Source organism: Ambystoma mexicanum, chromosome 7q (genome assembly GCF_040938575.1).
Source record: "Ambystoma mexicanum isolate Mex_15411 chromosome 7q, UKY_AmexF1_1, whole genome shotgun sequence".
Taxonomy (NCBI): Eukaryota; Metazoa; Chordata; class Amphibia; order Caudata; family Ambystomatidae; genus Ambystoma; species Ambystoma mexicanum.
Window position 1 is genome coordinate 619,849,418 of NC_090941.1, and position 25,481 is coordinate 619,874,898.

Genomic DNA, 25,481 nt, shown 5'->3' on the forward strand with positions numbered 1-25,481 from the left:
GTAGTGGACTCTGCCATCTTCACTTAATGGATGCCCTAGTGACTCTGACACCATGCTGTTGAGGGAGTGAAGATAACATGAGACCCCAATAACTCAAATGGATGGTACACCTCTGACCTTGCCTCTTCTAAAAGAGCAGAGTCTGCTCTGGAAGGCAAATGGCATTAATTCAGCCAGAACCATGTCTACACCTACCCCAAGAGTAGGTTATCACTAGCTACTTTTACTGCCTTATACAATCGGACGCTCAAAAAAATGGAAACGGAAGGCACGTCGAAGCCTGCCCTCTGCTTCCTCTCATCTGGGTGAATTGATTTGTTTGGCTGAGCAGTACCACAGGAAGGAGTTCTAACCTTGCTGTCTGGCCTGTAGAGGAATAATTTTAATTGGCATGAACACCAACTACTGCGTGCAAAGTAGTGTGGGTTACAAAAATATAAATACATCTGTTTAATTTAAATGTTGACGCAAATGTTTGACCCTAAGAAAATACCCCAATTTGGAATGGAAATTACTTTCCCCCTATAAATAAATGCACTCCCAACTTCCGAAAAAATCATAAAATGATTCCTGCTTCAAAATTATATTAGAAGCCATCAGTTTAAAGTTCGCAAGGAACTCGCTTTTCCCTCCCCACCCGCCCCCCAGCTAGAGGTCCTGTACTCCTCACGTCCCCAGAAACCTGAGCAAACAGAACAAACCTCTCAAATTCTCACAATTCAACACCTCCTATCACCCACTACCATTGCCTTCTCCCTCATCCTCCCTACCTTACCCCACCAGTGCATCCAGTGGTGCTTAATGTAATTATGAGTATTTCATTAGTACTGCTTTTTAGTTTGATGCATGTGCCCCCTTAGGTTAATGTTACCTTTGTAAATCACCCATTTTCTAATATATATATGTTTTTCTGTTTGTTTTGTTCCTGGTGTATGTCCCACTTTTTTACACCCTCACAAACTGGCTTATCACCTGTTCTCATGTCTGTCTGTTCTATTGTACAGGCCACCTTCGCAGGAATGCCTCTGCCATCTTTAAGTGCGTTATTATATTTGCATGTTTTGTGTAAACAGACTATAGATCTTTTCAAGTAGGACACCAATTGTTTCTGACCTTGTGACCCTTCCCCCAAAAGTTCTTAGACTATCCTTGTTGGGAGAAGGAAGGGAAGGGTCAGAGTGTGGTTGTGTGAAGTCTAATCCTTAAACAGTAAAATGCTTCTTTTGTGATGTTAGTACCTGTCCATGTGAGTCCATTGTCTCAGGTTTGCGTATAAAGTCTTCAGATATTGGATTAGTACCAAAGCAATTCACGCTGGGCAGACCCTGTCGCGGGCAACAACTACTAACCGATCTCACAATCTTAGTTGTGCGGGCAGATTCTTGAAGGATGTGTAGATTAACAACTACAACACCATAATTATACTGAATACCTTTTTTTTTTTTTTTAAACCCTATTGGGGAACTGCCCATGCGTGTGTGGGACTCCCCAAAATGGCAGACTCTGGCAGTCAAGCGCCTGTGATCTCATTGGACGTTTTGGCAGTGTTTAACATCACGTATTCTGCTTCAGCATCTCGATTCACTGTTTTGAATCCCTGGATTAGCATCGTTTGTATCAGGTTGATCTGCAAAGGTATGGTCCAGCAGGTTAAGCTTAGAGACACTGATCAGGCGTGACTTGTGAGATTCCTTAGAGCTGATCCTACTTCCAGCTGCTTTTTCTCTACCTTCTCCCATTGGATATATATATATTTATATATATATATATATATATATGCGCCATCCGGTTTTGCAGGTCCCATGTATAGCAATCAAAATAAACTTGTCGAACTCCCCCAGGATTGAGTAGTGATAGTGGAGTGTCTGTTCCTGTCTTAATGACAGTAACTCAGAATCCTGCTCCTAAGCAGTTATCTGGTCTCTTTGCTTCGTCAATTCATTTGAGGACCAACTCTATCTCTTGAGGCCATTTTTACTTTGAGCTTTTTTACCGGTACCCGGAGTGGTTGCAGCAGGCAACCTGGTTGCACAGAGCCGTGGCTTTGTTGAATGACTAAAGACTGTGATTTGAGAAAGTGGAGAGCTGCTTATTCGGCTTTCCACTCTGGCCTCTGCCGCACCCTTTCCTGCATGCTTTCTGCTTCCCGTTTGACTCCTCTCCACTTGTATACTCCAACGTTTTTCTTCTGGTCACATCCTGTCTTCAGCCTCCTCATCTGCCTTAGTCTATGGCCTCCTCATCTAACTCTTTGCTGCTTGTCAACACTGACCATAACAATTGAACGGGGGGAGGGGGGTTCGCTTGGATATCCAGCCTCCATATATATGGCAGGCATCTCGGGGGGGTTATTTTATATCTGTTTGAAACAATAGGTTGCACACTTTCCACTTCTGTTTCTTAAATTTATTTGTCCCTAGAACCCTGGGTATTCTGCAGGTGGGGCTGATAGTTATAATGCCCACTTCTTCAGGATGTACTGGGTGGTAACATCTGTGATCAGTTAGAGGCACTCATCAGCCTCTTCTATGAGGGGGTCAAGTCTCGGGGGACTGGGCGGTCCAGGTGATACCTGAGGTGCCTTCTCAGCCTCCTCCTGTGCCTCCACAGCAGTGCAACTGTGAACCCAGGCAGGTGTAAAGCATTTCAGGACCACAAACAGTCACAAGGAGTTTCAAGATGATGCTGAGAGCACTGAGCATATTTGAAGTTGTAGATCTGGCAGTTTAGAATAACCGATGCACTTTACCACTTAAACAATGATATGATAGTTTATTTAAACTTTGAAAGCTGTATTCATGTGGCTATGCGGCATCGCGCCTGTTTTCCACAGCCAATTGGATCATGAGCTGCACTCACCCCTGCTTAGCCGTGTCAACAAACGGGCCAATCACACACTGTGGTATATTGACATGGCTATGCCCATGCCATATGACAAAATCTGCGCATGTGAAATGTCCCAATGGGACGTCCAGCTTCATCAACGCGGCTAGCTCTCTTCACGCATTTGGCACCAGCCAATCATATAATGCACTGCGATTGCACACCTTCACATGACTCCTGGCCACATCAACAAACGTACCAATCACACGTTTCAATGTATTGACGCGGCTATGCCTATGCCGTGATGAAACCAGCATGTGCAAAATCACCCAACAGGACAACAAGCTTCCTCAATGCGGCTAAGCATCTTTGCGCCTGAAGCACCAGCCAATCATATCGCACGCTGCTGCACCGTGTCTACGCATGATTCCTATTCACGTCAACAAACTGTCCAATCATACATTGCAATCTATTGACGCGGTTATGGCCACGCCGTATGACAAAAGCCTTAGTTCTTTTAAACAGTTTTTGCTAATTGTATAAGCGCCTAACAAATGAGCAATAAATAAAGTAAGCCAAGCGGCAAATAAATTTGTGGTGCAAAATATCCAAATTGCACTATTATGTATGGAGCAACTCTATAATCATTAGGCTTTTTTATGGTAGTGTGATGCATTAACATAGGCTAGGAAGTGAATCAATACTGAGCTACAGATAGGACACAGTGCGATTAAATGATTTGCCCAGGATCAAACACTTTGGTTAAATGGTGAAACCGGGATGTGGACAATGTAAGCAACTGAAAGGTTTTTTTGTCCGCAGCAAACTGACCAAAAATTATTTGATCGTCGGTCAATTTAAATGCACATGCATTTTTTTCAGCTTCCAATTTTAAGGCAATGGGGGACACCCCTGCACCCCCAAAATTGCAAAATACCAACCATTGGGGTTGGGGGACACCCCTGCAACCTCTGCTCTCCAGGGTTGGTATTTTGTAATATATACAACCAAATTGCCCCAAAGGCCAAATGACCCATGCAAAATTTGAGCAAATTGGTCATTAGGTCATTGTTTTAGGTCAAATTGGATGATACCAACTGAACACATATTCTCAAGTTTAGTTGATAGAGATATGTATTAAGGTTTAGCTTTGCATGTCATGTGGTTAAATACTACTTTATTTATTGCAATGCCTTGGAAGAAAGCCACATTACTTAATAAACTAGCCTTTCATAATAAACTAACTTTACACTATGTACATTGCCATAGAAATATGTTGAGCAATAAAAGTATGGCTTTTTATTTGAAATGTATATTGCACACATCCACAAGGAGCCCAGCAGAAACCTGCATCTAGGCGCAGATGTTAAATTCCTGAAGACACAGCATGGAAAAATACAAACGCAGAAGTTATTGAAACAGGTGGGTTGTCAATTTCTTTTGAATAAAAGTGAGAGAGGAAGTCTTCCGGAGTTCAGCAGGCAATGCATTCCAGAGACAGGGACCCTTGATTTAAACACATCCATCACCCCAGAAGACAAAATGAGAAGACGGAACAACCAACAAATTTTGCCCGATTGTGCGAAGAGGGCATGATGGGTGATACAGACTGATTTTAGAAACCAGACAACTGGGTGCTGTGCCATGATTCTTTTTTTTTAATTATGGAATTTGAGTGCAGACCTAGCTTTGAGAAGCAACAGAGATATTTACAGAGGTATACAATCATACAGATACATAACAGAGTGATTTTCAGAGATAACAGAAAAGATATACAATGGGGGTAGGTAGGATACAGAGGGGTACAGAGATGGGGTACAGCTATACCGGGTGGCGGGGAGGAGAAGGGTGAGTTGAGTCTAGCGAGTGAGGTGGCACGAGGGGCAACATGATGTCCTAGGTGTTGAGGAGAGACTCTTTGAAGAGGTGTGTCTTGAGTTCTTTCTGAATTGTAGGAGCGTGCCTGATGCTGACTGGGAGGAGGTTCCATAGTCTTGGGGCGCAGGTAGAGAAGGCTTGTTCTCTGGTACTTTCCTTTTTGCAGCAGCAGATTTCAAGTCTGTATGTGGCCTGGATTCTGGTGGTGGGCTCCGCTCTATGCCAGAGATGCTGAGTTTCTCTGAGATGCAGCTGGGTGACATGACAGCAAGACTTCAAGGCGATTTGTGCATGCAGTGGGAGCCAGTGAAGGTTGATTAGGGCCTGGGTGATGTGGTTGTTTCTGCTTAGACCCTTGATGAGGCATGTGGCCATGTGTAGGACACTTGAATCACAGTTTCAGAAAGATTATGTACCAGTCTGTGGCGTTCTGGGCCACTTGAAGTCGATGTAACTGACTCTCTGGCACTCCTAAAAGAAGTGTGCCACAATACTCAAGTCTAGATTTGACCATTTTCCCCAGGACCATGAATGGGTCCAGTTCAGAGATGAATGGGAGAATGGGTTTTAGTAACTTAAGTTGGTAATAAACCGATCTGATTTAACATGAGCGTTACGGTCCAGAGATGCCTGCCATATACATCCTATTTTTTTTTACCTTACAAGAGAAGGAGGATGTACCTTCAAAAATGGCAGGATAGGGTTTAGTTTTATTCTCCTCATCCTGCATGCAAAGTCACAATAGCATGATGCAGATGGATGTAAGCCTAACAAATACTCCTTGGGTTTTATAGCAATAGTGATTTCTTTAGGAACCCTTCTCACTTCTGATCAGCCCCATTCACATTTCTTAAGGGACAAAAGTCCCTACTAATAGCACCCCAACCCACCAGAGCCTAATGGCTCCTACTTTAATGCTCTGTAGACACAGAGCAACGTGTCAGCTCCTTGGGAGAGCCGTTCTGTTGCCTGGAGCTCCACGGGACATTGTCCTGTTAGAGGGACTCCTCTCCTGTTTGGCACCCTCTTGGACAATGAAGGTGCCGAATGGGAAAGCTGTCCTGCTGCCAGAACAATGAGGGTGCTGAGCAGGAACTGTGCTCTGATGGCACCCTCATTTTCCTGCCATTGGGACACCTTTTGATGGGAGAGGTGTCCCGCTCCTTTCCTGTTCGGCACCCTCTTTCTCAAGGAGGGTGTTGAAAGGGAGAGGCCTACTGCCAAATGTCCCTGTCTGGATATTAAAAGAGCCCCTGGGGGTGGGCATGCTGCTCCCCCACTCGGTACTCCACTGGGTACAGCATTTAAAATCTCTCTCTGCACAACTAGGCCTTGCCGCCAGGGCTGGAAATAAAAGACAACTCAGGAACCCTCTCCTCCTTGGGGGACGGGAACCCCAGCCAGGTCACGCTAATCAGTTGCTTGTCATAGAACCCAAGCCTGGTGATTTGCCTAAAAGCAAAGAGCATTTTGGGAACATAAAAATTCACACAATTTTAAATGTCAAATATGTCTGTAATAGTGATTCTGCAAGAAACTCTTTTAAACGAATAATGTAAGCTGGACTTTTTCTTTTTTAATTGGTCACCATAATCACCCTAACAAAAAAGTCTTTAAATTGCAAGGCATATATACCATTTTGTTAAGCTTCCGAACAGCTTGTGAAGCTTTGTCTGTTTGTGTACATGCCGTGCCCCTACTGGGTAAGCGTTTGCTGAACATTTACGCTGACATTCTGCCCAAGTTCTCCAGCTTCAAGCTGCGTTTCTTGCACGTTTAATTTTTTTTTATTTACAAATATAAATGAATACATTACAGCCATCTCAAGTAAGACACAAATAAGTCAGTTTCAAAAAATGAATCTCCTTCTCTACATGGTGACCTGACGTTATTTAAACAGTGGCACAGCAGACAACATTTAAGAATCGTTTTTTTAACAGGCCAGTGTTAATGACCATGAAATTAAGTTTTGTAGAGACAAAACAGCGTGAGAAAGAAGGCTTAAGGCTAGGACATTTTGGGAAGTAAAGCCTCTTTGGCGTCATGTACCTTGCTCCACCAGCTTAAATGAAATGGGGTCGTCTCCACATGGTATCATCTATTCAAAGTGGTATGTCTTATAGGATCTTGTAATTTAGCTGCCAACCCCGTTATGTGTAGACATACATGTAGGTGCATTCCCTCTGCTGAAATTTGGTCATTTTCATGGCAGAGTACAAGCGTGCATGCTGCTTTTTGCCTTGCACTTTTTTACTCCGCTGTGCATGTACGAATGGCAGGTAGCGTTAAATAAGGATGACTATCAGAGTTGTAGACCAAACAAAGAGGAGTAAGATGTGAATCTGGGAGACCAACCAGAAGAATAGTGCAGTAGTCCAGATGAGAGAAGATTAAAGAGATAAATAGAGTTTAGTAGCATGAAAAGAAAGAAAGGTCCAGGTGTGAAGAATATTGTAGAGATGTATACATGACAGATACGGGCAATGTTGGAGATATGGGTAGAGAAGGAAATTGAAGGATCAAAAATGATGATATGACTGTGAACAGTTGAAAAGAAATGACAGAAAGAAAACATAAAATAAGCCAGAGGAAAGAACAAGGGGGGGATTTGAAGAAGCGGGAGAAAAGAGGGCTTCAGTTTTGGTAGGTTTAAGGTGGAGAAAACCGGAATGCATCCAAACTTGCACAGTGGAGAGAAAGGCAGAAACAGAAGAGAATTTGCAAATAGTCCACGTAGAAATGGTATGAGAGATTAAAAGAACAAATGAGTACAGAGGAAAGAAGCGAGTCAAGTGCAGAACCACTTAGTGACACCATAGTGAAGGAGACCAGGAAAAGAAGTTTGAAAGCCCAAGAAAAAGTAGGAAAGGGAGTCGCTATGTACAGCTCAATTGCCAACAATTCAACATTAGCTAACTGTATATAATACAACGGACTTGAAAATAATCCTGCACAAAATGTTGGAAGAAGCACACATTTGAACAAAGAGAGTTAATATTCTGTATTTAGTGTAACATCTGCATTTAAGAATTACTAATACATCACATAAGCATTGTGAGGCACGTCATATGTACCATTTAAAATCATTTGTTACACCTTGTACTTTTCTGTTGCTATTCCCAACGGTTATGTACAAAAAACATGATTATTTACATGTATCCTGAATTTTCTGGCCTATACAATAATTGAAATCATAAGCACCCACACACAATATTAGGGTAAAAAAAAAAGACACGTGCTGCTTAATTCCAATTAGCACCTGGTGGAAGGGGGGTGCCAGCCAATCAGATGGCTAGAAACGTGGGCTTGAGCCGCAGGTGAAAAGCCTGCATTCCATGGCACCTGACGGCTGGCAATTCCCCCCCAGCTGCCATCCGTCCCCCCCTTTTTTATTTTTTTACACCCCCCAATCCCTACTTACCTTATTTCGATGGCGGGTCTGCAGCCGTATCTGCTCCTTCCCCTTGTCTCCCGCAGGCCACCATCAAAAGGGAAGAGGGGCTCTGTACTGAGCCCTGTCTTCCCTTTCCATGGTGGCCATCTTTGTAAAGGATTTTCCTTCATTCAATAGGATGCATGCGGTGCCCTGTTGAACGAAGAAACATTTTTTTGGGGGGGGGATTTTTTTTTCTAGCACCCCGAGTTACCGCTTTGGTAACCTGGGGTGCTAATGGTCTTAAGCCCCTGTTCCAAGTGCTGAAACTGGGGTTTACCGCCACTAAACGAAACATGCACTGTTTACAATTATGGACCGAGTTGCGTCACTCGGGCTTTTGTTTAAATATTGATGCAGCCTTCAGCATCTTCCTCAGGGTGATCGTGTGTGCACACAGGGATCTAAAAGAAACAAAAAAAAAGGAAAATGTCTGTAAATGGTGAATCGCTATAGGCACAAAATATAGTGCTCCAAAGAAAACAGATGTGCGCTGTTAGACCCAACACAGGGTTTTAAGTGGTATGATACGTTCGAAGGTGAAAGTGCAGCTATAAGAAAATGAAAAGATATGGTTGGGCGCTGTGCGTACCAATTGAGCCAGTGACACTTCACCAAGGGCATTCAGAACATAGTCGTAGGTCTAAGAGGTTGTACCTTGTGTGTGATAAATTAAAATCAGAAGATATTGTAATAAAATAAGGGGCATGTACTCACGAGGTTTGATGTAATGTGCAACAAAATAGTCCACGTTAAGCCTCTGTTTTTTTGGAGCGAAAGCGCATTTCAGGCCACATGCGTTTTCCCTATAAATATCATTAGTACCCGGCGACGGTCAACCAAAATGTAACACACATTCTGATTGGCCCGCGCTGGGACATTACCTGGCCAGGAATCCCTTGGCTGGGATTCTACTCCTTTGTTCTCGGCTGGGGGGCTTGGCAGCCCCTCAGCCAATGCGGAGGCTCGAAGCGGGGCCATCCTCGCTCCGAGCCTCCACACGGCTGGAGGCCGCCATGGTCCCCAGCCGGGGATTCAGGTATGTTTTTCTTTTTTGTTTTTTTTTTCCTCCCCGCCCTCCCAACCCCACTTACCTTCTGATTTCTCCTTTTTCAGGAGCAAACGTGCTGGGAACACTTCTGTTCCCAGCACGTCCGCTCCCGATGGCCGCCATGGAAAGGGAAAATGGACTCCGTTTTCCATTTCCTTGGACATTCTTTTTTTCTTTTCTGTTCCAAAACGCTATGGTGTTTCGGAACAGAAAAGAATGGTATTAGTACCCCGATCCTGCATGCCGGGATACTAATAGCAATATGCCCATTGCCGCTGAGGCATTACCGAGTCTGGTAATGTCTGGGGCCTTCGTTAACTATGGGCCAAAGGGCATTACCTGACTCGGTAATGCCCCCGTGGCTCGGGGCATATTGCTTAAATAATGTAGTATCTGTCAAATATAAATATAAACATCAGGCATGTGCTTATCACACAGGATACACGGTGGTGTGCTGCTTTAAGGATTAGCTATTTTCCGTATGTGCAACCTTGTCCTATATCAAATAGACAATGTTCTGTTCCTTCAGGACAATGGAAGGGTAAAATGACTCTGTTGTTCAGCATATAAAATGTGAATAGATCTCGTACTGACCCTGAATACTCTTGTTTCTTTTTATAACGTGCCGTGGGATTGCGAATTCTTCTTTGAAGGCGCAAGCGTCGCCATATTGGGGCTATTATTTATGTGCTTACAGTGCCGTGTTTGACGTCACGAAAGTGACATCATTGCGGAATCGTGGCATCAACACGTTGTTGTAATCTGATGTGAATCTAATATACAAGTTGATGCCGTATTAAGGCCAGCACAACTAATTTTGTTTTTGCCTAAGATTGCCTCCCTCGAATGCTTGTGCTCGATTGCGCAAGGTAAAGTGATGACTCTTATATACAGAGTTCTGTCGTGGGTAAAGTAATAGGATACCTAGATATCAATGGTTACCCTGCTGTTTGTGGGGAATATGGGATGCTGAGTCCTGCAGCTACTCTAACTCTGTGTCTATATAAGACGATGTGCTGAGATGTGCACTGTATTGTAATGAAGTCAGCCATGGAGTCAGATGGACTTCCAGCTGTGAAATGTGCTTATGATACTGGCATTTCATCTCTCATTAAGTCCCTGCCTGACTGAGTTTGTGAGGGAAATCCATTATATTTCCCTTTTCTGAAACTGATTTTGAATATCGCCCTTTCTACGATGTTTGAATCCTCTCAATAATGTTCCAATGTACCTCCCTAAAGTCAACCAGCAGGTGAGACCCTATAAAACTATCCCTTGGCAAACAGGCCCCAACAAGTATGTACTACCCAAAGGTTTGGTAGAATGGCAGAGCAGCCAGGCATATCTACAGCTCACATCCTCCACATAAGATAAGTACAACAAACTCAGTAAATACATATTCCCAAAGAAACTCACACGCTTGCAGTTATAGTAAAATAAACATTTATTTGATATGCACAAGGCAAGGTAAGAAAATACTATTTCAGACTAACCAACATAAACGAAAAACATAAGCATCACTTTTTCAGGTGACTGCTTTGACAGTTTCCTTCATTTGTAAGGTAATTCAGATAATGTTCTGTTGTAAGGAAAAAGGGTTATTCAACACTAGCAACAACAATCTACTACTTTGTAATATTTGTCAATGCTTCTAATACTTAAGCAGTCCATTCCCTAACTAGTTAAGAGTTCTTCAAAGTCAGTTGAGGAGGGGTGCTCCATGCAGAAGCAGAAAAGGCAAAGTTACAGGAACTTTAGTTACTTTTAAGTAAACATGCTTTAGTGGAATAAAAAAGATAATATGGACCTTGGCAAGAACTCCCTATAGGTGCACAAACTGTTAGAGCTGGGCAAGGGATATGGGTGAACACTCAACCTCTGGATGTAGCACTCCAGTGACATAGGAGCGACAATTCGGCTTAAGGTAAACAGTTTATTGATAAACCACCCTCAACATGGGGAGTGCCTTCCCTCCCCACTCACGTGGTTATGCAACAAACTGTTTAATAGATTCTCTTTTTTTTTAGCCCTATCTCAGACACATATTATGCCTCTTGGACTTGGATCCCTCGCTCCTGAGGTAACAATGAGCCAAGAACCAGGCCGGTGTACGGGAAATATATTGGTATTTATTTAAATTAAAAGTAATAGAAATTAGCACAAAAATGTAAAAAATCACTATCCTTGGCACAACACAATCAACTTCTCAGCATAAATAAATCACAAAAGTGAGTTAAAAAGACAATCGCAATAATTCACTTTCTGTAAATGTCACTTCACAAAATAATTACACTGATCAATAACGAAGGAATTTATGTATCGTTGTGCGACTTTGATTTTCCTGCAGGCTTAAAAACTAGCAGTAGGATTTCAAGATTGGTAATTATGATTTTGCGCACACTTTTGGTTTAAAATAAACACAGAGGGATTTATTGGTTTTTCAGACCCCCCTTGCTTTGGTCTATGCTGGGAAGTAGACAGAAAAAGTGGAATGCTTTGGGGAATTTTGGATTTTGGCCCCCCTGCCCTTCCTCCCCTTTACTGAAAGGCCTGTGTTGGGGAAGCTGACTAAAAAGGTTGGATTGATTTAAGAACAAAGACATCCCTCTTCCTTAAGAGGTCAGGGTCAGCTAGACAACAAGGATTACCCAATTCATGTATAGGCTATAGTTTTCAGCACACACTGGGAAGTGAACTTTGTTAATTTTGGAAATTTAACAAATTCACCCCGTGAAGTGTTCTGCCAAATGGGGAATTAATTAAATTAATATTTTTGGTTAAATAGGCTAAGGATCTATACAGTTTTGCCCATCCCCACCCCCACCCACTATAAAAGGAAAGCAGACTCCCCCACCTTTTGGTTTCCACAGGGCTCAGTTATATGTACATAGCAAGCTTCTGTTTAAGGTTCAGGAAAGCCAGCTGCATCTCACGACACTCTGGTAAAATAGGGCAGGGGTCTGATCACTCCACTCTGAACGATGGCCTCCCGCTCTCCAGCATAGGACCCAGTCAGCTTTGAGGCCTTCCTAGAAATAGACCGCTCCACCCAGATGCACTCTCCGCAATCTCCTCTGGTGTCTCCTTACAGCTGTCAGATGGTAAGTTTCAGCAGCCCTCTCTTTCTCCTGTCTGTCTCCTTTTTCTGTGTCTCCCCTAGTCCCAGCGATGACAGCACCAATTTTACAATCTTGGGGATAATACATTAATCCTTGCCACTAGGATAGGACAGTTACCCTTCTCTCTCTGCCCAAACCCAGCCTCCAAGTCAGGATTGGTTTAGGGGTCAGGAGCAACATATGTTTATTCCCATTTGTCATCATCCTTTGTTCCCCTTTCAACTTTTTGGCAAAAACTAGTTATGTATCACAGCTTCATAATTCCACTAGCAACTGCAATACTAAACATATTTTCTGATTTAGCCAATCATGGAGAATTAGATAAGCCTACCACCAATTATGTACTATGTAGCACGGCCATGTGGTGCCTTTCTGTAGTTTCCATAGAATCACAACAGTTATGAATATGTAAGTTATTAAGCATATCCCTAGTTTCATTTTCCACCTGCTCACCACCTCTCACATTTGGGACATGTCCAGATCAGCCAGAAACCTAGTTTTACTGGCCGTTACAGTTCCCAGAGTCGCAGGAAGATTCATTTTATATCCCCAGAATCGCCTGGAAATTACATAAAAAATGGTACATGGATGAAATCCATCCGCCTTATGATGGGTGAGAAAAAGGCCTTAGTTATAATAGTCCTTTTAAATTAATTGTACAAATGTATGTTCAACAAATGGAAGATTTGCTCTACCCAGCACAGCCATCTGTCTCCCTGGGCCACCCTGTGACCAGAGGTTTTATATGAGTCTCTCTGAAGTTGGTAGTTTGCTCTTTGAAGTTGCAGCCCCCACTCTTCACACCTTTTAGTCATGCTCCAGCCAAGGGGAACTTGTCCTGCAGTAACTGCCTTCAGAGCCAGCAATACCTGGGAACACTGGGCTTTCGACACCTTCAGCAGGAAATGTTATTGTGGTTGGTCATTAGACGGGCGATGTGGCATCAAGGCTGAGAGTGAGAGTTTTCCTTGTGATGTTGTGCCCTCAGCCAGCAAAAGGGTCTCCCTTTGGCTGACATTTTTTCATGAAGACAAAGTGGCTCTTCAAATGTCACTGGAGTTTTGTGGGTGGAACATAATATACATTGCAATTTGTCAACCCACACATCATGTGTTGTTTTCCTGACATTTTTCTGTGAGCAGTGATATTTTTTCAGTTTTCTATTTTTTTAAACCGTTTTTATTTGCACACACATCTGCAAGCTGGTTTTGTTTTCAATGTTTAAAAATCCTGTTTTCCTTGTCACAGGGATCTTTGATTCCTCCTTTTTTGTAAATTAAAATGCTGCTTATCTATTGGTAATGACAGATAAGCCCCTTTCCACATGGCACTTTAACGTTACTTTTGTTTGTTTGTTTTATTGATTTATATAGCGCACCGAACCCGGGGGTATCTGTGCGCATTGCAAGAGGTTACAACATAGCATAATCAACCATTGCAGGCAGTGCATTCAAAGTACAACATAAGAAGACAGTCAATAACAGTTCTGTGAGTACATCATGAGCAACACAGAGAAACATAATACAGCATTTGACATTGGAAGAAGTGCTATCCTAACCTCGTCATTAGTTTTTCTCATTTAACCATGTTATAGAATTTCTCCTAAAGTTAGAGAAGGACTGGTTCGTTTTTAGGGCGGGTGGGAGTGTGTTCCATAGCTGGGCCGCCAACACCGGGAAACGACTTCACCTCCCCCCCTGTTTTCTTTTAGTTTGTACATGGGGACTACCAAGCAAAAAGAGTTGGCCGACCTGGTGACACGCGAGGAGGATCGTATGGCACATTTTTCCATTAGTTATAGTGGGGCAGCATGATTAAGACATTTATAAGTTAGACATGGTTTTAAGCTGGATCTTGTCCTTAATAGAGAGCCATTTATGCTGTCTCCTTGCTTCAGAGATGTTCTCTCCTTGATATACTGAGAGCAGACCTTGGTGCATTATTTTGTAAAATTCTAAGTTTATTAACAACGTACTTACTTGCACCTAAGTAGAGTCCGTTGCAATAATGTAATTTTTACAAGATGAGGGCTCTGGCTAGGATAAGGCAGCTCTCTTTAGAAAGAAGGGGTTTGCAGGCCCGTATTAATTTACAAGTATATGCTGTTGCTGAGGCCGTGGTGTTGACTTGTTTGCAAAGGTTAAGTGCTGAGTCGAGGTAAAAGCATAGGATTTTCACCTCTTTGGCCACTTTAATGTTGTCCGGTCGATGTTAAAGGTGGCATAGTTACTGCTAGGTTTGTTCAAATTGGCTGCGGAGCCTAGAATCAGGAGCTCTGTTTTATCGTCGTTCAGGCAGAGACCATGGGTGGCCATCCATGCCTGAAATATTAGATACATTTTATTCACTAGCACTACATCGGTGTCATAGTTCCTGTAAGAGGTAAGCGGATCTGGGTGTCATCTGCATAATTAGTGTAGGTGACACTCAGATGATCTAGATTATCGAACAGAGGCTTTGTGAAGATGTTGTATATTATCGGTGATGCGCAGGAACCTTGGGGAACTCCACATGATATTGGGATTGGTCGGCTGCTGCCGAAGGGCAGAAAACGCTCATGGTCCTGTTCTTTAGAAATGATTGGATCCATGCTATTTCATCCAAGAGAAATGGGCTGCTGTGGCAAGGTGATTACATAACACTTTGTGGCCGGCCAAATCAAAAGCGGCCGATGGGTCCAAAAGTATTAGCAATGCAGTTTTCCCCTTATCTTTGAGTTCGTCAATCTGGGTCTTTAGATCGATCAATGCCGTTTCGGCGCCTAAAACTAGATTGTTGCATCCCTAAAAGATGATTGCTCTCCAGGTATTCCTGGATCTGTATATATGCAACCCTATCTAGTAACTTGAAAAACAAATGCCAGGCCATTTTTGTTTGTGTTTAAAATCTTTCTATTCATGTGAAGGGGACTTCTGTTTGGAGACTTTAAATGCACCCCACAGTAAGCACTGCCTTGAGCCCACAGTACCTTAGGAGTATGGAAGAAAATGCAGCTGGATTCTTTCCTGTGCAAAAGCGATGGACCTGGTCTCCTGTTTCCTTGGTCTGGTGACGGAAGAAGGGACTCTGCAAGGGATGTCTCAGCAGCAGTCATGTGAAAGCATCCCCAGCAAGGAATCCTGACTCCCACATCGGTCTGCGGTTTTGGTGCCTTTTTCCAAGCACCAACACTTAACGGTTATGACCCGGTCGATCCACCTCAATCTGCAGTCCTGCACTCCGGTGAGGGTACTTGGAGGAGTTGGATCTTGCCTCTGGAGGTCCAACTGGAGCGCACCAAAGTTCTGGGAGGATTCGTTCAGAGGAATATGATGCACTGTAATTGGGTCGGATGCCCCCTACTATTGGCGGTTTACAGCCCTGGAAGGTCACAGCATATCGGGGATTGCTCGTTCTGCAGGTTGTTTTATCGCTAGTTAGTCCCACCAGCCAAAAGGAAGGAGTCATCCTCTTCGCAGCTCCTCTATTGATTTCGAAAACTGGGGCAGGGCCGCAGTGGTCTCTTCACAGTTACTGGAAGGGTCTGCCGGTGCCTCTGGTCGTATTCTGCTTGGATCTTCTGTTCAGTGGTTGACTTGCCTTCTTCCTCAGGAACCTCACCTTTGATCAGGACTTCCCATTCATTCCTCTGCAAACTCTGCCTGCATTTGGCAGAAAGGAGTGGGTGGCTGTCCAATCAGGACAGCCAGACCCCAGTGGGAACTGGTTCCATTCAGGCACATCGACAGACCAAGGACGGGATGTTTGGGCTCCTACCCTGCTCTCTGTCCTCATAGACACACTGGTGCCTTGGCGGGCACACAAAGATGTTCCCGCCAAAGATAAAACTCACATTCAGACCTCCCCCACCCAGGACAGTGGAAGAAGGGCTAACAAAGGACATACACACAAGAAATGGCAAAAAAGAACGGAACCACCAAGTTAGAACATAGGTGACCCTTATGCCCAGAGCTGCAGCTGTGAATACAAGCTGTGGTGGAAAATTGCACAAAAGTCAGAACACGTCCACTGCCACCAGCCATAACTATAGGGTTGTCACTGCAACCAAAAAGTTACAGGAACACAGAGAAGGGGGATACTGGGTATCCGCTCAGCACGCCACATTGGGTGGCGTGTGCTGATCTCTCAAAAGTAAAAGGTTAGGAAGGATAAAAAGTATCTCTTTTTCCTAAAGAACAGTAGTTCTTAAGGAAAAAAAAATATTAAAGGTGAACCCAAAGGGCCCTGAGCAATACCGCACATAGGGTGTTATGTGATGCAAAAGTGAAACACAGATGCCTTTCAGATAGGGGGAAATATAGCCACAAACAAACTTGGACATTTAAAGGAGCTATCTACTCCGCACTTAGCAGCCACAGCAGGCCCTTCGCGAGAAACAACCAGTGAAATAGCCGACAACTGGTGCACTTGGAAGCAGAAGAATAGATCTCCAGTAATGTGCCCAGTGGTGAGTCCAGCCTCAGCCACCCCCCCCCCCATCCCCCAGGGCACATAAGGGTGAGGTTAACAAGAAGTAATAACTCAGGAGTAATTGTGCCTTTGTTTCCAGGGTAATATACTGCAGCCACCGCTGATTCCAGCTACCCAAGGCTCCCAGTTACCACTGACACCACATACCTTCAGTGCTACTCCAAACTCCTCCTACCCTAAACAGAGCAGAGTGTCACCTTACCATACTGCCTGGGCCAGTATAAATACAGGGAGAGTCTCCCTTTAGCTTTTCATGTGAGTACAAAAAGAACCAGAGGAACATCATGGGCTAATTGCAGAAATGTTGATCTGATCTCCTTGGGTACCACCAGTCTCATGAGGTCCCCGGGAGTAGATTCTACAGGTTCACTGTAGAGAAGGCCATCCTCCCAGTAAACCCTATGTGTCCCAGATTCTTGCCCTTCACGTTGGGAAGCTGCCTGCTGCCGCAGACCATCAAGGGAGTGACACTCTTTGTCCCTTATCAAGGTCTGTCCTATGGGGTCCCCCTTCTGCAAGCAAAGTATGCAGCTCTGGATGGTCTCTAGGATCCAGATCCTGTAGACATGGTTGAATCTACTCCACTTCTTTTTCAACAGTAAATATGTTTCAGGGGATTTTTCTTCCACCAGCTCAGCTGGAGGTGGCGTCACAGGAATGACATGGAGTTTTTCTTTCACTGTGTCTTTTCTTGGAAGAAGGTTTAGTCTTGAGGCCCTTCTTTGGCGACTCTGGATTTCTCCTTGGTCTCAGTGGGGAGGTCTCTTAAGTTTGCCTCCCTTGCTTTTCTGGTAAGCTCCTTTCTCTTCTTAGAAGGGGGCATTGGTGTGCTGGATACTAAACCCAGGGCCTTCAAGTAATTTCCTAACCATATCCTACCAGGCGCTTCAGACTGAACACTGACAATGATTCTTAGGCATATCATTGCACTCAATGGTAGGGTATTTGCCAATTTGACTCAATATTTTGGCCCGTATGGCCCATTTGACCGAATTTAGGTTGTACAAAATGATCGTGCAACCAAACATTCAGTCAAATGGACCATACAGTTCCATTATAGCGAACAAGAGGAACGAGGGATGCGGGGGTGTCCCCCACTCTCCCTGCTCGCTATAATGGGAACAGGGGTTGCAGGGTGCCCCCCACTTCCGGGACATTGGAAGCGGAGGACTTTAAAAAAAAAAAAAAATACAGAGTAAGGGACCCTGCGGTGTCAGCTCTGACCTGCGTTGAAGGGACAGAACTGACGCAGCGTCAGATGTAAAGCAGATGATGAACGGACAGTGGAGTAGAGGAAGCGGGGGATGTATTATTGGGGGAGGTGGGGATGTATTGGGGGGAGGGAGGGATGGCAAAATTGGGTTCGAGGCAAAATTGACTACGGTCCCATTCGCCCGCGAACAATGATGACAGTCAAATCTTACCAATCCAATGGTAGCTTGCAGAATGCAACACATTTGGACTGGGCCTCCAGATAATTTGGTGAGCCTTTTGGATGCCTTAGCTACATCCTCAGGTTGAAAGACACTCATCTACCACAGTTATGCTGGCCCCAGTGTTTCGAATGGCAGAGGTGTGGTGCAAAATTGTTCAAAAGTCGGTATAACACATCCTTTGATAACAGCCATAACTATAGGGTTGTCACTGTAATCATAATATTACAGGAGCAGAGAGAAGTGGGATACTAGGTATCCCCTCAGCACTCCACATAGGGTGGGGTGTGTTGATCTCTCAAAAGTAAAAAGTTAGAAAGGATACAATGCATCCCTCTTTGCTTACGAACAGTGGTTCTTAAGGAATATAAAAGGAGAACCCAAAGGGCCCCTGGCAATACTGCACATAGTGTGGCGTGTGCTGCAGAAGTGAAACACATATGCCTTTAAGAGATAGGGAGGAAAGCAAGACTCCAAACATAAGGTAAAGTAAAGCATAAAGAACAGAGTTCCCACGGTTAGAGCAAATAAGAATGACTGAGGGGAGAAAAAGAAAAAGGTCCAGAAGTCCAGCAAAGAGTGCTGGGGTGTCTCACTAGGAGAGGGGATTAAGCATACTGTCAATCTGAAAAAGTGAATACCCTTCATTTGAATGACAGACTTAACTTGATGGCCGTAGGCCAACCGTCTTCTGCACCGAATTATAGAAATATAGACTGCTATGCTTGACCAACAAGTGGCCATTTTAAACGTAGCAAGAATCGCCATTTTGCTTGTTAACCATTGCTCATTGCTTTCTGTCTAAACTGCTTTGCAGCTTGCAATTCTTGTGAATTCTGCTTACTCTGCTCACCTGTTAACATTGTTGTCTGAATATGAAAGGACAAGGTCGCGGGACTGAGGAGTTTGTTGAAACTCCTCATGAGTAGCCCAGAAAGGAATGCCCACGCTCCCTCTCCGTAGCCTTGAGAGAGAGAGCTGCAGGGCATTTAATCACTTCACAGCTGCCAGCCAGTCTCGTACGATGGTGGAATACGTTAGAATAAAACAGCTAAAGGCTTGAATTATGCTCTTCCTACGGCCCCCCTTCGCAGAACCCCTTATAGCGTGTCGGCTCCCAGGACACGAATAGTACCTCATAGATAGCAAAGTATGGAATGTGGCTCTTCCCCCCGTGTGCAGCTTGCTTCCAAGAACAGAACCACCGTGTTCTGTTCAACAACTAAAAGATGCCTCCGCACTTTCTAATTGCACATTGTTACTAGAATAGACACCGAAAGTGTCATAATTATCATACTCGTCGGATATGTCCATCGTCATCCCTAGTTCAAAGGAACTTAATAAAGAGGGGTGTTAAACATGACCTTGCTGATTGTATGATATGCATTTTGTATATATGTAACTGATGTACGTAATTCGCTCTCTTGCATCCCTCGAGGTCTAGGAAACTCACGTTGCGGGGCGTGAGACCAGAATTGGCCAGTTTAGACTATTTTTGCTTGCAATAAACCCTAGCATTGGGAATTTGAACCTCGTGTCTGGCGCATCTTTTCGTGTATGGTTATTGCCTTGTTTCCATAGCACGAGGGACCCCTAGGGGCCCCTTTCAAGATGGCGCCAGAATAGAGACCCCCCCCACTTGCCCCATCGTATACGTTGTAACGGAGTAAAGGCGGAAGAACGGCGAGGACGGGACGATCGAGCCGGGATCAAGAAGTGTACGGGGCGCCCTGTAGAAGTGAGGAGAGATTCCTTCCACAGATCTGCACACATCTGATCCACGTACCGGGCCAGAGGGCAAAGGAGGCGAGGGTCCCGAGATGAGGCAGAATCCAGAGAAGCGCAGACACGACGTTGGGAGAGGTTGCGTTAGGACAGGCGACTTGTTTTATCAGGTGAGTCATTCCCCGATTCAAAGAAAAACCTGATTTTTGGTAGAGTGTTGATTTTGCAAATTCAAACGTCCAGGTAAAAGTTAGCTAACCAAAGGGGAAGGTTAAAGAAACATGCCTGGAGTACTGTCCACTTTAGCGGGGCTTTTCAGCTGCGTTAGAGAGTTCTTGGAATATGGCCAAAGTGCACCGCCTGGGGGAACGCCGGCTTATGATATGTATGCAAAATATGGTGTGGGTGCGATAATATTTAGTGAAATTTGACATAGGCAAACTAGAAAGCAACACGACCATCAGTGGCTGATTAATGGTAGCTTTGAGATTGCGAGGATAGATAAACTAGAAAGGGTGCTAATTAGGAAAAAAGCGCAACCCGCAGCTTTTGAGACTGTCAGAGATTGGAGGCGGGAAGCAATGCTCCGATTTAGGAGTAGAGAGAAGCATGCGCATAGGCACAAAACGAAGCTTGAGGTAGCAGAAGAAAAGGAGGAGGAGGAGTGGACGGCAAGTCTAAGACGGGAAGGGAGACGTGACCAAATGAACATAGAAAGAATATACCCGCAGCGGGAACTACACATAGCAGACGAATTAATGGAACATTTGCTAACTAACACGGGTCGAGGCCCAAAACCAGAATCAAAACCAAACACGCCAGTAGTGACTGCGCAGGCACAACCAGTAGCTCTCATACCCCCTCCCGTAGCCCAAGCCCTTCCCCTCACGCAAGCATTAACCCAAGCCCCACCCACAGCTCGAGCCCTCCCACAAGCGCAGACCGCGGACACGCAATTTCCCAGCACCCAGGAAGGCCCTTCACAGATGCCACCTGTGTCACTTGTCCCATCCGCACCTCCCGCTCCAGAGACAGATTCAGCACCATCCGCCCCTCCCGAAGTCAAAATTGAGACCGGGGAGGCGAGAGGCGGGGCTGAAGGAACAGGATTTGGACGGGTAACTCGAAGCGCGATCAGCAAAGAAAGAAAGATTGAATTACGGAAAGAGGCAGAAATGTACATAGAAGGAAAGGATGGGACGGCAGCATTGGCCTCATTATATGGGTACCGAAGAAGCGACGAGAGACAGGTAGTGTTGGAATGCATGGGGGAAATTTTGGTGGGAGAATGGAAAAAGATACTTGGAAATTTACCGCCACAGCGATTGTTAGATTTGAATAAGTTAGCACGCAGTGAGCAAAGAGATGAGGATGTAAGAAAACATGTGCACAAACTCATTGAAGTGAAAAATGAAATGGAAGACAGATATGCTGAAATGTTTGCTACACCTGAATATAGTAGTGAGTGTATTAAGAAAGGTAGGAAGGAGGCGTCGGGGTTGTATATGCAAAAATCGTGGCCGAGAGTTTTTTCAGGGGATACAAAGCATTTGCCGGTACCGGGACAAATAGGGGATAAACAAAGATTGCAGGTATGGATGGGAGAAACAATGCGATGGATGTCGAACAAAAGAACGTCAGTAAAGGAAGTAAGTGAGATATGTAATGGGTACCCATTGGAGATGAGAAAAGAAGCGATTCGAATGATAGTAGGGGTGTTACTGCAGCAGGTCATTGGATACAATAGAGGTAGAGGAAATGCACATGGCAGAGGAAATTTGAATAATATGCATGGGGTGTCATTGGGAGTAAATCAATGTGCGTACTGTAAGGAGGAAGAACACTGGCGAGCGCAATGCCCGCACCTACAGAATAGAGGTGAGTTTGGTCAGAGAAGGCCTCATAGAGGACATCAGGGGTCAAACGGCCCAAGCAGAAATAGCATGCAGCAGCAGTAGAGATATACCAATGGAGGTACTCAAAACCAATCCTATGGTCAAAACCAAGCGCAACAGAACCAGGCATTGAACCAAAGTGTTTCGAACCAAAATCATGACGGGGAGGGCCAACAGAGAAATGATCAGAGTGGAGGACACCGAGGGGGAAATGGGAATACTTTTGATACACAGCCAAACACGTATTATAGCAGCAGCGGTGACTACACATCGGACGATGTGTTATTTTCGCGATAGGACAGCCCACGGCAGGGGTCGGAACCAGTGTCTATTCCCGTGAATCAGAGAGGACCCTACGTAGAAATGAGTCGGGAATAAGGAGCACCGTTTCCATGTAGATACAGGGGCACAGAAGTGCTCGATAGACCACCACTTGGTTCCGGAGATACCACTGTCGGGGCAAAAGAATGTTTCTGTATGGCTCGCAGGTACACCAGTAATTAACCCCATGTCCGAAGCTGTCCCAATTACAATATGACCATTTACGGAGCAGTGTCCATTTCTTTTGACAGAAAATTGTGGAGAGAACTTGCTAGGATTAAATTTGTTGAGAAAATTGGGGGCAGTCATACATTGTACGGCAGACGGGGTGTTCCTCACGATGTGGCCTCACGATACACCGGTGACGGAATTTATGTCAAAAGCGTTACCAGAAGAGCTAAGTAGAGTACCAACCTGTCTGTGGGCAATGCATGATAACGATGTAGGATGCTTGAAAATAGAGCCAGCAAAAGTAACTTTGAAAGAAGGTGTTACACTACCACGAATTCCCCAGTATAAAATTTCTGTTGAAGGTGAGAAGGGATTGAAAAGCATTGTTACTGACCTGGTGAGATTGGGGGTGGTTGAAGAAATTGCAGGTAGCACGTGCAACAGCCCGATTCATCCAGTTTACAAGAAATGAGGCAATGAAGTACCCTATCATTTCATAATTGATCTGCGCGCATTAAACAAAGTGGTAGACCCACAATTCCCTTTGGTCCCAGATGTCGCAACAATACTGACAATGATACCGGCCACTGCAGAATACTTTAGTGTAGGTGATTTGAAGAACGCGTTCTTTAGCATTCCAGTGGATAAAAGCAGTAGATATCTGTTCGCGTTCACTCTAGGAGGTCGATCATTCACATTTACACGCATTCCACAAGGATATACAGAAAGCCCAAGATTTACAGCAGAGCGTTAAAAGAGCAGCTAGACATGCTAGAATTACCCGAAGGTTGCGTACTCTTGCAGTACATAGATGACTTGTTATTAGCTGCTGACACAAAAGAGATCTGCAAAGAAAGTACTATATTACTATTGACACACTTAGCGACCCATGGCCACAAGGCAAGTTTGAAGAAATTCCAGTATAATCAGAAAGAGGTGTCTTATTTGGGTTACCTACTTTCGAAAGAAGGGAGAAGATTAACACCAGAACGCATAGAAAGTATTTCTAGTATGCCTATTCCAAAAACTCAAAAAGAGTGAGAGCTGTAATAGGCATGGCCTCTTATTGTCGGCAGTGGATCAGTAATTTTGCGTTGATTGTGAAGCCGATGATAAAGTTGACTAAAAAGGATGCAGTGATGCCTTTACAGTGGAATGAGGAATGTCAGAAAGCGTTTGAGCAATTGAAAGCTGCATTGTGTGCTGCGCCAGTTTTAGGCACTCCTAACTATAAAAAGATCTTCAGACTATTTGTGAGTGAGAGTGAAGGATGTGCATTGGCGGTTTTGACACAGGAACAAGGTGGAAGAAATAGGCCATGCGGCTATTATTCTTGCGCGTTGGACCCTGTAGCGCACGCACTACCACGATGTTTGCGATCCGTCGCAGCGGCTGCTACGTCAGTGAAACAAACGGAAGGAATGGTATTGGGGCACACTTTAATTCTGATGGTGCCACATGCTATAGACGTTCTATTAAATAGGACACAGACGCAACACCTCACCTCAGCTAGACTGACAAGATATGAGCTCATCTAGTTTGCACCCCACATCCAAATTATGAGGTGTAGCGCATTGAATCCTGCAGAATTAATGCCACTGCCCATAGCAGAAATTGGTGACAACGAATCACCACCCCATGATTGTTTAATGGTCACCGAAGAAGAAACAAAGGGAAGAATTGACTTCCCACAGAAAGAGCCAGATGGGGAGTTATTTTGGGACGGCTCTTGTTTTAAATTACCTGATGGCACATCAACGGCCGCATATGCAATTACTACCCTAGAGAGTGTTGTAGAAAGCAGAAGAATCCCCTACAATTCGGCGCAAGCTGCAGAAATAATAGCACTGATCCGAGCTTGTGAACTCTCTGAGAATTTGAATGTGAATATTTATACTGACAGCCAGTACGCCTTTGGCGTGGTTCTGGCCGACTTTGGGCTGAGAGGGGTTTCTTGACATCGCATGGGGCCAGGATTTAGCATGGCCCTTTTATTGTGCGATTGTTGTCTGCACTTTACATTTCCAAAGAGCGAGGCGCATAAAAAGGTAACATGTAAAGTGGGAGAGGGAAACGCATTTGCAGACAGGATTGCGAAGTAAACAGCCACAGATTTGGGAAATAAAATGATGACAGTACAGACTGAGGAAGTACCTTGTATGATAGAGAATGGAGTTGCCACAGTCAAAGAAATGCAGGCTGAGGCCACGACCAAAGAGATTCAGGGGTGGGCTGAGGGCTCTGCTGAGTTAGATTTGGAGGGATGTTGGGTGGACAAAGAGACCAAGAACTGGATGTTGCCAAATTGTTACGTGACTGCAATGGTCATAATGGCTCATAGCCCTACCCACATTTGCGCGAAGAAGATGGTACAGCATTTATCCACAGTATGGAAAAATGAGCACATAAAAAAGAATGCAGAAAGACTAGTGCAGAATTGTATTACGTGCCTGCAACACAATGTAGGGAAGGGAACCGTGACTCCAGCAGGTAGTTTCGGCCCACCCTCTATGCCATTTGAGGTGGTCCATTTTGATTTCATAGAAATGGAAAGGTGCCAGAACTACAAATATGTGTTAGTGGTGATTTGTGCATTCAGCAAGTGGGTGGAGGCATATCCTTTAAAAGACTGTACTGCCATGTCAACGGCAAAAGTAATGTTAAAGGAGTATTTCTCCCGGTTTGGGTTGCCCCGTGTCCTGTGGTCAGACAACGGCCCACACTTCGTGGGCGCAGTAGTGCTACAGATCTGTGCAGGTCTGCAGATAGAGAAGAGATTCCACAGTTCCAGGCATCCCAGTTCTGCCGGGCTTGTGGAGAGACATAACAGAATCTTAAAGTCAAAAATAGCTAAAATCTGCGCTGGGAGCAAGTTGAGTTGGTTGGATGCATTACCCCTAGCGCTATTGTGCATGCGCACGTCTGTGCAGGCTAACACTGGGCTCTCCCCCTATGAGATTTTAATGGGGAGACCAGCAAATGTATGGTGCGCACCACAGCCCAAAAGATTATGTGAGGTCGAGCATCCTATGTTAAGCACGTACTGTGGACTTTTAATACAGAAGTTGCGTTTGATTCATCAGCAGGTGCAGGAGGCGTTACCAGTGCGATATACCGGACCTGGGCACTCACTGGAGCCTGGAAGTTGGGTCTTAATAAAGA